Below are 15,827 nucleotides of genomic sequence, written 5' to 3'. Positions count from 1 at the left end.
CGTCCTCAGGTGGCACAGTGCGGGTGTTTGTCCCGGGCATGAATGAACTCAGTGTTACTGGCTGTGCAATCGTCTGCAGCTTCGCCAAAGCTTGAAAAATAGTAATTTTACTTTGAAATTTCTTCTTTATTTAAATTCTAAAGTAAACTTGAAATGCTTCGTTTTGTTTACCACTGGGTAATCCTGACCCATTTAGTAGCCTTTTCACTCTGGCTGTGAAAGATACTCTTTAAAAGGCTGTGGCAGAGCATACAGTGATGAACTCAATACTTGGGTGTTTTAGAGGATTTGGGCCAAAGTTATTTGACTGAGAAAAGAAATGAAAAATTAAGTCAGTATTCTTATTTTGAGCACAGTATTCTTATTGAACATGGCATTTAAAAACCCTCACATTGTTAGTGCTATTGAACAATGACATACAGATTATCATGTCAATAAGTGATAATTTATCTTCTGAGTATTGGTTTAAAAAAAGCCAGTTCCTCTTACTGTTTTTAAATACTTCTTCCCATATGTGCCTCTTGCAGGAGAAGGAGGTAAGTCTGTAGAAGTGTTCAGGCACAGCCAATTGAACAAAGACTAGAGAAACTAAGCGGAAATTCTCCTGCATATAAGGCAGAATATAAACCTATTCTCTTATTTTTAGCCCATTTATTAAGCACTTAACATGCCTATTCTTGCAAAATACAAAGAAGGTCCCACTACCAAGATTTTGAAGAACTGCTGTTGATTAGAGAGGATGCTCTGAGGATTAAACAGAAAGTGGATGCTGCAGTTTAGCAGATGTGATACCTGTACTCTCCGCAGTGCTGGGTGAAGGAGGCAGTAGACTAACCGGGATCCATGCTTGCTAAACTCCCAAGAGGACTTTTGTGTGAGAAGAGGTGCATCTGCTGTTGGAATATCCCAGATCTTTGGAGACAGCCTGCAAGATGGTTGGTGAGTAAGAGGTGTCAACAGTGTTCTTGTTTGCACAGAGGCACTGGAAGACAAGAAAGAGCAGAGGCTGGGGAGTGTGTGGGTTTTGCAGAGGCCCAGGTTTTTTAGGAATGTAGGTGTGTTGGCAGCCAGGTGAGAGGGCCTGGCCTGCAGCCCTGAGGAGAGGCTGTCCCAAGACCCCCCTAGTGGGACTGAAGGAAGGAGCAGGACACATCTAGGCAAGGCTTGGTGGAGTATTGGGGCAGGGAGTCCCGTTCACAAAAAGGGGGCTGTGGAAACAGAGATGATGAGATTGTCAGAGCAGAAATTTTGTTTGCAGCTGTGTTTTGAACTGATTTTAAGTGACAGAAATGGGAAGTAAGAAAACTAAAAAGGAGACATTTACTTACACCATGACCAATAAGATGCTGGTTAGCAGCTAAAAGCTTAACTTATTTATTGGCATATTGGTATAGTCATGAAGGTAATATAATGATAATAAAAATTAGTAGATCTGGGAGTCAATGTGTATGACAGAAAGTTGTGTAATCTTCACAGCACAGACACGTATTCCCTGCTGCTGCTTTCTGTCAATCTTTTTTAGTCTAGAGAAGACAGTCTATTTTATAAAAAGAGTATTTCAGGCCTCATATCCACGGAAGAGCTGTGCTCCATGCAAAACCACTAACAAAAGCTGTTAGTTCCCATGCATTACATGTCCAAGGACTCCTTTTATATGGGGTTGCTGCAGACTTTTGCCTCATCTAAAGGTAGTTTTAAACTTCTGAACAGTTAACACCTTAACAGGTTCTGCATTGCCACCCAAGCATATCTACAGATCTGTGCAGCAATGGGGCATTTCAGGCTTGTTGAGCAAATTCAGGTGATGAACAGGCTGCTGGGAAAGCCCCCAGCCCGTGCACAGCCCGTGCAGCCAAGCTCCTGCACCTTTGCCAATCGGGAAAACAGCAGCATCACTCCCTGTCACTGCCTGTCTGGGAACACACCCTAAATGTGTGCTCCCTAAACACCCTAAATCTAATGTGCTCAAGTACTTCTTTAGTGCCCCACTATTAAATAGATTATGAATACCACAAGCAGTAAATGAGAGACTATAAACAAGGCTCTCAAATTAAACTGCATTTACCAAATGTAAATGATGTTGCTAGATGGAATTCACCCACGAGCTAACCCAGAGGCATCTGGCTGCTTTCCATCAATGGCTGCAGAAGGAACAGAAAAGTAAAAGGCCAGTAAGTAGTTACCCATAAATAAACATGTTAGCATTGACATTAATCTTCAGCTAAATCTGTTAGGAACACAGAAACAGGAGTGACCTTTCCTCTTCACCAAGCCCAGTCCTCTACTCTTGCAGGGAACCAAACCAAATAAACCCTTTCATATACTGATGATATTTCATTTTTGAAGTCAGGAAGCTACTCAATCAGCATCTGTTAGAGTCCCTGTCTTTTTGGGATGAAACCATGGAATGCACAGTCAGGAACTGTTTGTAGGCAGTGGATATAAATTCAGATAGAATTTTTGGCTCAAACCCAAAAGATGGCAGATTTACAGTCTCATGCAACCTTAATTATGCTGCCTTGTGTATGTCTTCTTTGCATAAATGATGCATAGGTTATGTGACAAAAATAGTATGGAGTTGCATAAGCAAAGTGTCTTTATTAATATGGACAAAAAAGGTCTAACTTTTGACAGTTGACATTGCAGCACAAGTTTTCTACAGTAGTTTCTTTTTGAAGGTAGAATAAAAACTATTTTCTATCACATGCCTTGAGGTGATGTATCTTCAGGCATGATGAATCTTTAGTGACAGATATTTAATATATGAACTATGGAGTAGTGCCATAGTAATTATAAAAAATGCCTGCTGTCCCAGTGTGTCATTGCCTCCTGCAGCAGTCTGGCAGAAATGGGCAGCCCGAGTGACCCCTCTTCCCCCACCAGCTGCTGCCAGCAATCCTGGGCTCAGCTAGTGATGCTGGTGATCCAGGGCTGAGGGCTTCTCCCTATCAGTCACTGAAGAAAGATATTTTGTACACAAAGCTAACAAGAGACAAATCTCCTAATGAATGTCTGGCAAATGAGACCTTGTCTGCCTGAAAATGAGATAACTACTGAAGTGGAAAGTGGAAGCTTCTTCCTGAAATGCAACCCTGAGATGTTCTTTGAAAAGACTCTGTAAATGTTGATGCAAACCGCCTGTGGCTCCATGTATCCCTGACATCTTTCCTGTGATTAAGTTAATCATGATATTGCTGTGCAGCAGCCAAAGTGGCCTGATGACCTGACTGAAAATGAAGTTTAGTTTATGCTTCAGCTTTCAGGCTTCTCACCAAATCTTCTTTTCTCTGTGGAGAGTGGCCGGCACAAAATACCTTGTACCATAGCAAAAGACCTCTTAGTGCTCTCTTGGTGTTTCTGTACAGGTCCTTGTTCAGCTGACACTGTGAAATTAATTTAAATTGGAATAAATACTATCAACAACTGCCCTTTATTTCATATGAAACATAGAATGGTTTGAGTTGGCAGGGACCTTTAAAGTTCATCTAGTCCAACACTCCCGCAATGATCAGGTTGTTCAGGGCCCCATCCAATCTGACCTTGAATATTTCCAGGGATGGGACATCCACCACCTCTCTTGGTGTTGCCACTGTCATAATAAAAATTTTCTTCCTCATGTCTTATCTGAGTTTACACTCTTTTAGTTTAAAACCATTACTCCTTGTCCTGTTGCTACAGGTACTATTAAAAAGCTTTCCCCTATCTTTCTTTTAAGTCTCCTTTACTTACTGAAAGGCTGCAATAAGGCTGCTCTCGAGCCTTCTCCAGGCTAAACAACCCCAACTCTCTCAGTGCAGTCTTAAGTGCCAAGATCTTGATATTTTCACTTCCAAAAGAACTTCGGTATTTCCTGAAATTTCAAGTTGTCCCTTTTCATAAAAGCATTGGACAATGTGCAATAGAGACGATTTATCCTTATTTTCTTGATAATCCAAGCACCTAAAATGACTCTTTCAAACTGATATGCCCAGCCAGTTCCTAGGATTCCCAAATTTGCTTAGATCTGTAAGACAGAGTTATCCATGTTATGCCTTTAACTGAAACTGCTACTTTATAGAAATAAAAAACCACACAAGAATTGTCACTGGAAAACTTGCAGAGCCTCCACCCTTCCTCAGACTGGAATTCCCACTCTTCTCTCTTTTTCTCTGTAAAGCTTTGCTCTTGGCTCATTTATCAAATGACGATGTGGTTTCTGGCTTTATACAAAAAATGGCTGTGATGAGTCATAGACCTCCCCTCCCCTGTTTCTTTTGATACTGAGGTACCAAATGTAAATGTAGCATTGACAGTATTCCCACACCTTAGGAATTTAGGAACTTATTAGGAACTAAGTTTACATTCCTTAATTAACTTTTTTTTTTGTCTCTTTGCTAGTTTTACCTCAAGTGATGACATATTTAATACAGTTGCAAAACTTCATATTTCATTTTAGCATTTAGCAGAGACCGGACATGATGCATTAATCATAAAAGCAGTACAGAAATTACCTTCTGGTGTTTCCATTTGTCAGTTTGGGTAATACTAATATCAGTTTCTACTTGCCTCTTGTTATAGGAATACAAACTGCTATCCAGTAACTCTTTTTAAAAAATGTTTTATCTTCTATTGTTCAAAGTTATTTGCCAGCATAAGAAAATATTAAGGAGAATGCTGCTGATTTATATTACTTGAACTGTTTTACATCATAATATAAAAATTATAAATATAAATATATAAAAATATATTTTAAATATATTTTTATATAAATATATTAAAAACTATAAATATAAAATTATTTAAAAACTACTGCTAAATTGTAAGCATTCCTGTAACCAAAGAGATGTAATAATGATTAACCAGAGTGCCTGCTGTCAAGCAGGATGCTGGAAACATTCATAATGTTGTGAACAGATACTTCTTCATAGTACAAGACTCCTAAAAGATTGTTTCAACACTTCCAATGAAGCATCCCAGGGTCCATTGACCAAGAGCAGGCACTTACAATGACCATATCACACAGCAGGTGTAGAAATTGATAAAGTACAAGTCAGAAGAATGGACTCTAAAACCAATATTTTTAAGCAAGTGCTACGTCCCTGATAGTGTGTTTGAAACACAATAGTCTGAGGAAAATATTCAATACATAAAAGGAGAAGGAGCATAAAGTATGGAGTGGAAGGCCCTAAAATAAAAAAAGGCAGAGCCCCTGAATTGCCAACAGGTACCTGTGAATCAGGCAGTCCTATGGGCAAATCTTCCAGCAGTAGACAGAGAAGAGAGGAGAGGAAAGGAGCAAAGCACCTCAGTCTCTGCAGGACAACTCCCGAGCTCCCATGGGGCAGGGCATCATCAAGGGTCACGGGATGCTATTCTTATCTAGAGAGCTGTAAAAGCTAAGACAGATCAGCTAGCCAGTCTTGATGTAATCTAAATCAGCAAATCTTCAAGTAGATAATATTATAAAACAAAACTACAAAACAGATTCCCTTAGCTTTGGTGGATGTGGGAAAGAAACATGAGACCATTAATTGTATTGTGCTTGAAGAAAGAAGAGAGCAGCTAGAAAATCGTGTCACTAAAATGGAAAAAACAGACTTTCTGTTTCTTGGTACAAAATAGAATTATTTTTATGAGGGATATATATATATATATATAAAAATCATCATTGGAGCCATTGTTCTCATTTAATGACAAGACTCACTTATATCTGTATATGAATAAATTTCTGGAGACTTAGATCAGAGTCTGTTTTATAGACTGAGAAATGAAAAGAGCTGATATTTTGAACAATCTACTGTACAAGAGCATCCTTTCCCCTCCAAAAGCACCACCTCCACTAGACACTGTTAAACTCAACTCAGACCTGAATGAAGAAAGTGAGTGTGAAGCCACTACTGTGTTACATGGCACAACTGGTGCTAGCAAACTGGTGGTGGTCACAGCCACCTTCCCTTCGAGCTGGCTGCAAGTGACACTAGAGGCATAAAGGCACATGGGAATGCACTCAGGAGTGTGTGCAGTGAGAGGCTGTCAGGTACTCTCCGTGCAGAAGTAGGGAAAGAAAAGTTGCAAAAAGCATCAAGGATGCTCCAGAGAAGTCTATTTCAGGATGAGAGTGTGCTTTCAGCAAGAATGCTGTCAAAAATAAAACCGGAACCTCAAGCAAAGAAGGTACCTATTTTTTGTGTGTCTGCTTTAATTCAAGAAAGAGTTTATAGGCTATAAATAAGTAGGTTTGTATTAAGGCATCTAGTTTCTGTTCCCTCCCCCACCCTTTTTTTTTTATTTTCTGTCTTTTGAATGATGTAGTTGCAGGATAGAGATATTTCTAAGGAGAATCAAATGTGTTATGCTGTCATACTCTATTGCACAGGTGATACCTGGGACCTGAGTCTCATGGTGCAATTTCACATGTAATTAGTTTGCTGTTACTAGCAACACAGATTTGAAATCAGAACTAAGCCCTGTGAGAAACTGTTCCCTGCCAATGCTCTCATTGCTTTTCCTGAATTCCCTCTACCATTATTTATAAGGCTATACATAAAAAGGAGAGCAATTGGATCTAATTTATTTACTACAAATGCTCTTAGGAAGAAAAGTGTTGTGAGCAATTTTAGTTCAGCCAACTAAAATACTCTTTTTCCACTTTTACTGATAGGAAAAATTCACTATCTGCTTCCAAATTACCATAAAGGGGACAATGAGGAAAAAACACTTTACCAAATATGCAAATGATATGACAGCCTGTGCAACAAGAGGTGGGAGAATACAATCAAATTTCCATCAGCTGTAATAATTCTTGCACTTGTTTTCTTAGCTTGAAAAGGACTCCCTAACTTAACTAAGCAGCTCAACAGCTACATCTGAATGATAAACTGGGGGAGCCTACATCTGAAGGACTTCCTTCCTCAAAGATGAAAATTCAGAACAGGGAAAATACCCTTTTTTTAACAGGTAGATTAGGCCAAGACAAGAGAGCTGAGTAATTGTGAGGGAATATCTTGATACAATCATTCTCTGCCAGGTACAGCATCATATTGATGGTACAGAAAGACTTCCTGGATTCCTCCTGTTGTTCATGCTATGCCCTCAGTTGTCCTTATTTAGCCAAGTTGTCCTTATTCAACGTAGTGTCCCTGGCAAGAAGGTGGGTGTTGCATCACTGATGTTCCTGTGCAACAATAAATTGTACCAGTGCTGGGCAGTTCTGACTACAGGAATTACAGTCAGTCCCTATGGCCTACTTCCCATCAGAGTACAGGGGTCATGGAATGCAAAACTGGGGCCAAATTATTTCACTGGTGGCTGGAACTCAGCTATTTGCCATGTGCATTACAATAGTGAGTTTACTTTTTCTAAGTGCTGAATTACTGCCCTGGGAGATGAACACATGCGTTCCAGACCAGAATTCAGAGTTTAACCTAATGTTATGCTTTTTAAGCACATCTGTGATCTATTATGTTGCTGGGTAATGATTTTCACAGAATCATTGTTATTTAATATGTAAAGAAATGTCACTGTCAATATCAATCTCAGCATGGTATTGCAGAGAACACATCTGAGTACTATATGAGTGCTTCTTCCTATGGGCAAAATATTACAGGTCATTAAAATGTTAATGTATTAAGGGGAAAAGTTATAAAAAATTGAAGGAACATACATGGAAATTTCAGGAGCCGGGACCAGAGACTTCTAGATAGTAGTGGTTTTGGTTACCAAATGTATGACAAAAGTAAGCTAAACAGTGGAAAAGCATTAGAGAAACATGCCTAAATTAGATATATATTTGGTATAAAAATGCTTGGAACCTGTATTCAGTTCTAACTCAACAACAGTCCTTTAGTACATTAGGAATCAAAAGTGCAGTGCCAGAATTAAGCAGCAGTTTATCCTTTTTGTATTCCAGGAGTTACTTGTTTTACTTTCAAGAGCTTCAGAGTATTTTTGTTTTAACAGTCTCTGAGGAAATTTTTCATATCCACCAAACAAAATAAAGGCCAGACTGAGCAAGTAATATTGCAATTTAATTTCACTGTTCCTAAACTATACTTGACTTTAGTTTGGACATGGACACTTGAACACAGGCAACTGTTTTGAGAGAGTCTCTATGTTTAAATCCTTCAACTCACTTACTGAAAGGATATTTCGGGATGAGAAATTTTTCTAGAATCTAAGCCTGATCTTTGGGCTTATTCTTGAGATAACAGCCAGGTTTCATTTTAATCCCAGCAGGAAAGGAATGAAGACTGCTTGCCTCTACCACATAATATTTCTGGTGGATGGGTAGCATCTTTGAATAAGGAATCAGAGAAATTTCAAGGATTGGTAAGTATTTATTTAAATTTCTGTTGTTCCCTCTTCTACAGTTGGAGAGCTGTACTGCTGTAACTGTTCCACTTCAAAGCAATTATGCCTGGCTTTTGGCGTGCATGAAAGACGGATGCAGCTCTTGTGCTCCTGTTTTATGTAAGCCATCCTTCTTTAAGAGGTGCAGTGCTTTGCCCAAGGTATGCTGAGCCAGCATTCCTTCATCTTTCCAGATGTACTGCAGTGCAGTGATAATAATTATCCTGCGCAGTGTCAAATAGCAAGGAATTCGTGCTGTAAATAGGTGCAGATGTAGATATGTGATGCAAGGTGTATAGATTCTTGAAAGGGAATGAGAGGAACTGATTCATATGGAGCTTGAGTTGTAAGTGCAACCAATAGATCATGACTATTACACTGTCTATCCAGTACAACATCTCTGTATTCAGATTTCCAGCTAAGTTTTAAAAGCTCTGGGTTCTTAGGACCTTAAACACTGCTGACACTTCTCTCTGCCTTGACACCACCCTAAAACCCCTCTCATGGTTACAGGCTTTACCCAGGTAAAAGTGTGCCTGTGTGGATTCTTTAAGAATTTTCTGGCATTATTAACACCAGAGTCTCCTATTAAGTACCCTTATTAAATTATCTCCTTTAAATGTAAGTGAAAGTCCAGTACATCTAATTCAACTAAGCAGATTCTAAACTCAGTGTACTGTGTCTCTGATCTGCCCTGGATTGTTATTTTCCGAATTTATACCTGTTGTGTCACTTCTGCATTTTCTGTAATGCAGAAGAAGACTCCAGCATATATTTCCAGTCAAAGTCTAATGCAAGTCTTAGACCCAAAAGGTTTTAATTGTAAAAAAGTGATCAGAGGTCTGATCCAAACACAACAGGACTTTCGATTTTCCCACATCCTTGTGTTTAAAGGTTATTGTGACAATTTTCCCTCCATTTCCAAATCCTTCAGCTACTTTGTATTAATAAAAGAATCAGGGATTAAATCTGCTGTTCAGTTTTGGATAGTTTAGCAGTCTGTTCCACTCCTAATCCCAGTTTGTCTGTTTTGGTTTAGTTTGGTGTTTGAACTACCCTTAAAATACAAGTCTGTTTGTTAAACTGAATGTTTTTCAGTTGGGGAAAATTAAGTTTTTCCAGGCTGTGGATTCCCAAGTTACCCTGCCTTTCACAGAAACCCTTCACTCTATGACAACAAGGTATGATTCATAAAATTCACAGTTTTTAAAGCAGAAAGCAGAAATTACCTACCTTTGATTAGACTAAGATAAAAGGCATAAAATTTGTGGAGCCCATACTGGTAAACAAGATATTATTTGGGAAGACTTTCTAATTTAGTATGGGCTAATAATTGACTGAATATTTGGACATGAGAGAAAATTTCAGTACCCAGGAGCTGAATATGATTTTTTGTATTTCTAAATGAAATCAAGTTTCCAAACTCAATTTCATTTGGTGCAAACTATTCCATTTAATGCTAAAAGTGCTTTTTTAATGGAAGTGGTTGTCAAAATAATGACACAAATTGATGTGTAAATCCCACAGAGAAGGTGAGAATCGCATTAGTGCTCCTGAAGAAGTTAGTGCATGCCTCACAAAATCTAACTCTTACCAGTGTTTGAGAGGAATTCTCCTCTCCTCTGCAAATCTGGGTTTCTTCCTCACAGCAGTGACCTGACCATCAGCCCCTCTGACTGGAACAGTCCCACTCTGTAAAGTATACTTAAATATTCATGGAGCCAGCTGGTGAGAGAAAAAACAATGCTCTAGTCTGATGGTTCAGTAACCCTCCTGGGGAGGGTGGAGGTGTTAGTCCCAGTCCCAGTGAATGTGTAATTATTTATACAAAGAAGAACAGTGTCAACAGGAGAAGTGACAAGTCCCGTCTCCCAAAAAGTTTCCTTGGCAGGAATGGAGAAGTCTAAAGAAACAATAATGCATTTGCCAGAAATCTGCCAGGTATAGTTAACAACAGTTTAAACAAACTCTTAAAATAATTTACAGATTATTCCTGAAATAGCTAAGATTTTGGATGAATAGATGTTCTTCCACATATCTGAGACAGACCTTGTTCCTCATATTAAGTGAACAGACCTTTCATCCTCCAAAGCAAAACAGCTCTTAAAAATAGAAATCATTCAGAACATATTTTAAGAACTTAGCATCTCATAACATCATACCAGCATCCTTGCTCCTATTGACATCAATGGAAGGAAAACCAGTATTTATATGTCCCACAAGCAGATCTGTCTCTTGGAGAATGCTGGTCTATAATGGTTTGTGTCTGACAGGAATAAAGAACTCTTGAGACCTGCCTGCCACTTGAATAGCCACGGCTGTATGGAGCTCCAGCAGTAATGTTTTTGCAGAGTCTTGCTGAAGGCATCATGTAAGGCACGGTTCTTTGGCACAAATGAGTTTTCACTAGACCAGCTAAAACACAGACTATGTTTCAGGCAACAAATTCTCATTCAGGACTAAGGCAGAAGGAGAAAGCTTCAAGCTATGTGCAGGCTGAGGAGAGCTGCTCTCACTTTATCTCAATTTGTGAATTAGACAGTGTGTCACAATTTTCTAACATCTTCTTAGAGTTTGTATGAGTTTCCATTAGAGAACTCAAAAAAGCATAGATAGTTCCAGTGCATATGCCTGACCTACAGACACCTATGCCCAGCCTGACAAAAAATGGCATCAGGAATTAAAAATTCACCACCTCTGGATTTAAAAAAAGAGTAAAAAAACCCTGAGAGGTTTAAAGCTTTAGTCATCAAAATCAGAGCTGCCTGAAAATTGTTTTTAAAGCTCAGCTGTAAACAGTGTTGTAGTAATCCATATTACGGTAAGCATAGAGTCATATCCCTTTCATTAGTCATATGTTTTGCCAATAAAAGACTTCCATAAAACAAAAAAAATTCATTGTGTGGCAGGCCTTTCAGAAGACTGTATAATTAAAGCACAGTAGTTTCTGACATCTGGAAAGAAATTCTTGACTGCAGAGCAATAAGTGACCTGTGACCTTTAAAACATATTTTCAGATAAAAGATTTCCAAAGAAAATTTTGAAGGAAAGCTGCTGCAAAAGGAGAGGAGTCTCTGTCTTAAAACTCAGTGATGGATGGGACACAGCAGATTTCTGCATCTATGCATCTTATGTAAAAGCTATAAAGAACAGGCAGCTGTCAGCAAGAGGTAAGAATCCACCAAGTGATATTGTGATGAATACTCAAAAGTTAAGGACTTAAATATTACATAGGCTCTGGCTGATGAAAAGAGAATGACCAAGCAGCAAGCACTGCATCAAATCTAGTATATGTAGCTGATGCTTGTGAAGTACAGCAATATGTCCATCTGGATTTTGAGTTAAAGATGAACAAAACTTAGATTATTATAACTAATGAAAAAGTTTTAGTACTTCTAAAGCCATAGCAAGGAAACGCAGAATTTTTGAATCTGCTGGCATTTTCCCCATGTGGTGCAGGTCAGCATTTCAGGCCCTTTTCTTTAGGAAGAAATTCTGTCAAAGAGGGACTGAGGCAGTGGCAGTGGTCATAAAGCTGGATGCTAACACCACATTCCTATTGAAATTCAGTGTGAAACTGGTACACAACTCTAACTGGATCTTTCAAATATGGTCCAATGCCTCTCCACTCAATGCCTTGAGGCAGGAGCACACAATTTACCCAGTGTTACCGGGAAGAAAGGGAGGCACAATTGTGTACATGTATTCTGAATATAGTGCACAGTTGGCATGTGGACAAAACTAAGTTCAGACATTACAATATGTACAGGAACACTGTGAGCAAGTGCCATGGATCCATGCATTTTTGTAGGAAGCAGCATTTCTCTGTTCTGGTCACTGCTCTGCTGCGTTCACCACAGCATCTTCCACAAAACCCAGCCCAGCCCAGGAACCAGACTGGGCTAATGGGATGAGTGCCTCAGCCTTGGGGAATGAATGCAGTGAGCCACTGCCTAGCTGAGGCTGAGGTGTCCTTCAGACCGGGGTGTCCTTCAGGCTGTCACCGGCCAAGACCTCACAGGAAACAATCTGCTCTCCTGGCCAAGGATGTGGAGGCAGTGCAGATGTAACGCTCTCTGCAGTTCTGCAAGTTTAGTTTATAGCTGCCTGTCTTTGGGTGTGTGATCTAGGTTTTCATTCATAACTTCATAACTCTGTCCAGCTCCGCTCCTGCCTATGGGCTGTGGCTGTGGCATGCTGGGTGTAACCTGTCTCCTTGCCTCAGCATGCTCTCCTGGTGGTGGAGGGTGTAAGGCTGAGATGGTAGCAATGCACAGCAGGAAGCATGAGGCTGGGATCCCTTGGGAGCTGTGGCTGTGCAGCTGCAGGATATGGGTTGATGAGGGTTTTGCATGTAGCGCAGAGACCCATGAAGGCTGGCACTTGTGCTTAATTTTTGTCCTTCCCATTAAATCTGTGGGTGTCACATGAATTCTCTGCAGGCTTAAGATAACTCTTAACTGAGCATTAGTGAGAATACTGCACTGCAACACCAGCTGGACCAGAGAATTACTGCCCCCAGTAGTCCAAGCTGAGCAACAGCTTAAAACTGTGTTACTTTATTTTGTTGTCCCAAAGCCGCCGATACTTCTACAACTTGATTTCTTCATGGAATTAATTAAGGGAATATGAGAATTTTCAAGAAAATTCTTTGAGTTAAGGGACAATGTGCAAAGTTTTATTTCCCCCATTACATTCATATTTCTTCTATTATGTTCCCATCATAAAAAATCTTTGAATATACCATTATAAGTCAGGTCTGAAATTAAAGATTTAGCATCTGTATACCCTGGAGATGGGTGTCCTTCCTACTTATAAAGAGCCATATTAAACCGCCAGAATTCTGTTGGAATTTGTGTAAGAGGAATTGTAAATATATCACTGAAACTCGCCCTGCTAAATCCTTCTGAAGACTGTTGTAGATGAGAAAACTCCCCATCATGTGAAGCCTTTCTGTGTTTACCATGTCACTAGGAAGGGTCACTGTTTACTGTACTAGCTATAACCTAACAAGATGTGTCCTGTGGCAAATCCAGGACTGGAATTGCTGGACAGGTTGTGGTGGTTCTATTATTAGAAACCTATTATATTTGACATTGAGCATAAAAGATGTGGCTCGTACTGCAGAACATTTCTTATACTCCTGAGAGTAAATCCCAGCAGTTGTTATCAGAAAAGATGCTGAAGCCTCTGAGTTCTCATTGATTGCACTTGCAAGTCAATCAGTCATGTTGAGATATGCAAAATCTGTTGACAAAGAAATGATGATTGATATCCTAAGAACATAATCTAATGACAAAACCAGTAAATCTTGCTATTGCCACAGCAAATTCCTCAGAGACCAGAATTTCACTCTCAAGGGTATTTTGTATCTAGACAGGTTGTGTGTTGACTTAGTTTACATAATGTGTTTGAAACATCTAGAAAAGCTTTACCTATAGCTGGACTGTCTGAGGAAATAAATGCATTCAGTTTTCAATGGCATGTCAGAATAAAATATGTTATTACTGGATTTAACTGAATGTACAAGCATGATTGCATGTTGCCACATTTTGACGGTATTTCAGGTGGGATGTAGAGTTATTTACTCTTTATTGCTAATACAACCAACAGTGTAAGACAGGACTGAAAGGCCACAGGCAGTTAGGAAGTCAGTTTTGTGTCCTGCCTGTGTGGCAGCAGTACCTGGAGCTACACAGCGCTACACAAGTGTCAGGCAGGGCACGTGTGTGTCACTGACACAGGGAGCAGTGCCCTGTGTGCAGCATGGGCACGCAGGGCTGCTCACCTTGCTTTCTCTCAGAGAGCTTCCACTCACATTTGAGGCAGTTGTCAGGGCTCTCAGATCTGAAGCTTGCATAGGAGTCAGATCTGAAGAAATTTGGATTCAGGCTTGAAATTTGTAAAGGGAAATGGATGAGATAGTGAAGTTGGGTCAGAAAGTGGGAAGAAATAAATGAAACTAAGAAAGTAGTAAAGAGAGTTGGAAACACTTTGATGAGATGCTACTTCTGCATCCATACATGGAGGCTGCTGGCTTTCACAGCTTGTGCTGGCACAGGATGTAGGGATCACTGGACAACTTGCACAGGAAGTCATAATACTGTAAAATTTTTTTCCATAAGTTGGTGTTAAATAAGAAAGGAGTGGACCAGGCTTGCTTATATCCCAACTTTGACAAGGGCTGTGGAGATCATCTGACAGCCTCAGGGCTGGATTGTGGCTGTGCCCAGAAGAGGCTTATTCGAAGGATGAACAGTGGACAGGAAAGCATGGCTGTCTCGGGGGTGCTGTGTGATCTTTGGCTGCAGGTTGGGAGTGAAGTGTCACTGGCCAAAAGGAATCAAAGCTCCCCGGGAGAGCTGGAAGGTCATGGCAAGCCAAGAGCTGGTGTCTGTGTCTGTCACTGAGAGGATGAATGTCAACTCTGCCCTACAAACAGCATAGCCAGTCCAACAGCTCCTGCTGTAAACTAGCAAGCAGGGATTGAATCGTAGCACTGTTACAATACTCCAATTAACATTGCAATGTTAGAGCCAAAAAGGGGACTGCAATATTTCAGAAAGTACATTTTAATGCTTTAGGTGTTGAAAACTGTAGCATGAAATATATGTGCATTGTTTGACATCAGCTGGGATATATGGTAGGCAGGTTCTATGAACACGGGTCAGCCTGAAAACTGAGTAGCAGAGTAAAAAAGTTGTTCACATCCAATAAGCAAGATGTTGGCTGTGGCAGGGTGGCCATGGCATTGTGCCAGCCAGGTGTGTGCCTCATGGCTAACTCAGGCTTTACTAGGGCTTGTCCATCGCACTTGCCATGAATTTACCCTAAGAAATCCTCACAGAATGTTTTCGGCCAGGAAGGAGCCACTTCTGAACTGATGATTTTCAACTGCTCAAATTTGAAATGTGAAATCCTGCATAGGAAAATACTTTCAGATTTTTTTTTTACTTGCTTGTTTTGTTTCTTTGCTTGCTTGTCACATTGGTCTTAAACTGATATGTAAGTCTAATAGGTATGTTAATCTGCATCTGCTGTGGTATGCACATGATGAAGGAAACAGATCAAATGAACTTATTTTAGTCAATATGTTTAAATAAAAAGTCAACATGGCAAGACGCATACTCTCACTCTGACTGAGTCATGTTCAGTTTAAGTTCCAGGAATGTCTAAGAGGGTGGCGTCATCCCCTTCAAAACAGTTTTTTTTCCCTATTGGATTGTATCAGCAAGCAGCTGCCTCTAAGGCATTATTTCTGTCAGACGGTCAGGCTCTCTGGGCCAGCTTCTCCCTAAAAGTGTTACATGGATGGGGCATGCCTCCCAAATAAGCCCAGGGGACAGTAGCGATGCCCAGTCGAGATGCCGCAAAGGGCAGCACTTTCACCGGCTGTGCCAGGGCAAGCGGGGCGCTGGGCGGAGGCGCCTGCCGGGGGCTCCCGTGCTCCCCGCTCTGCGCTGCAGATGAGAAACGCAGCGCCAGCTGCCGTGGGGAAA

The 15,827-nt window shown here is 40.3% G+C and overlaps 1 long non-coding RNA gene across 1 annotated transcript; it reads left to right on the top strand.

The window, feature by feature from the left end:
- Window positions 1–26: 26 nt before the first annotated feature.
- LOC108444756 lies at window positions 27–15,453 on the top strand. Its single transcript, XR_001859423.1, has 5 exons — window positions 27–101; window positions 808–939; window positions 8,215–8,307; window positions 9,427–9,509; window positions 11,346–15,453. It is a non-coding gene; the product is annotated as an uncharacterized LOC108444756 (long non-coding RNA).
- The last annotated feature ends 374 nt before the right edge of the window (window positions 15,454–15,827 follow it).

Source organism: Corvus brachyrhynchos, unplaced genomic scaffold (genome assembly GCF_000691975.1).
Source record: "Corvus brachyrhynchos isolate BGI_N302 unplaced genomic scaffold, ASM69197v1 scaffold221, whole genome shotgun sequence".
In the NCBI taxonomy this organism is placed as follows: Eukaryota; Metazoa; Chordata; class Aves; order Passeriformes; family Corvidae; genus Corvus; species Corvus brachyrhynchos.
Note: the sequence above shows the minus strand (reverse complement) of the source record. Positions and strands in the feature narration are given on the sequence as shown.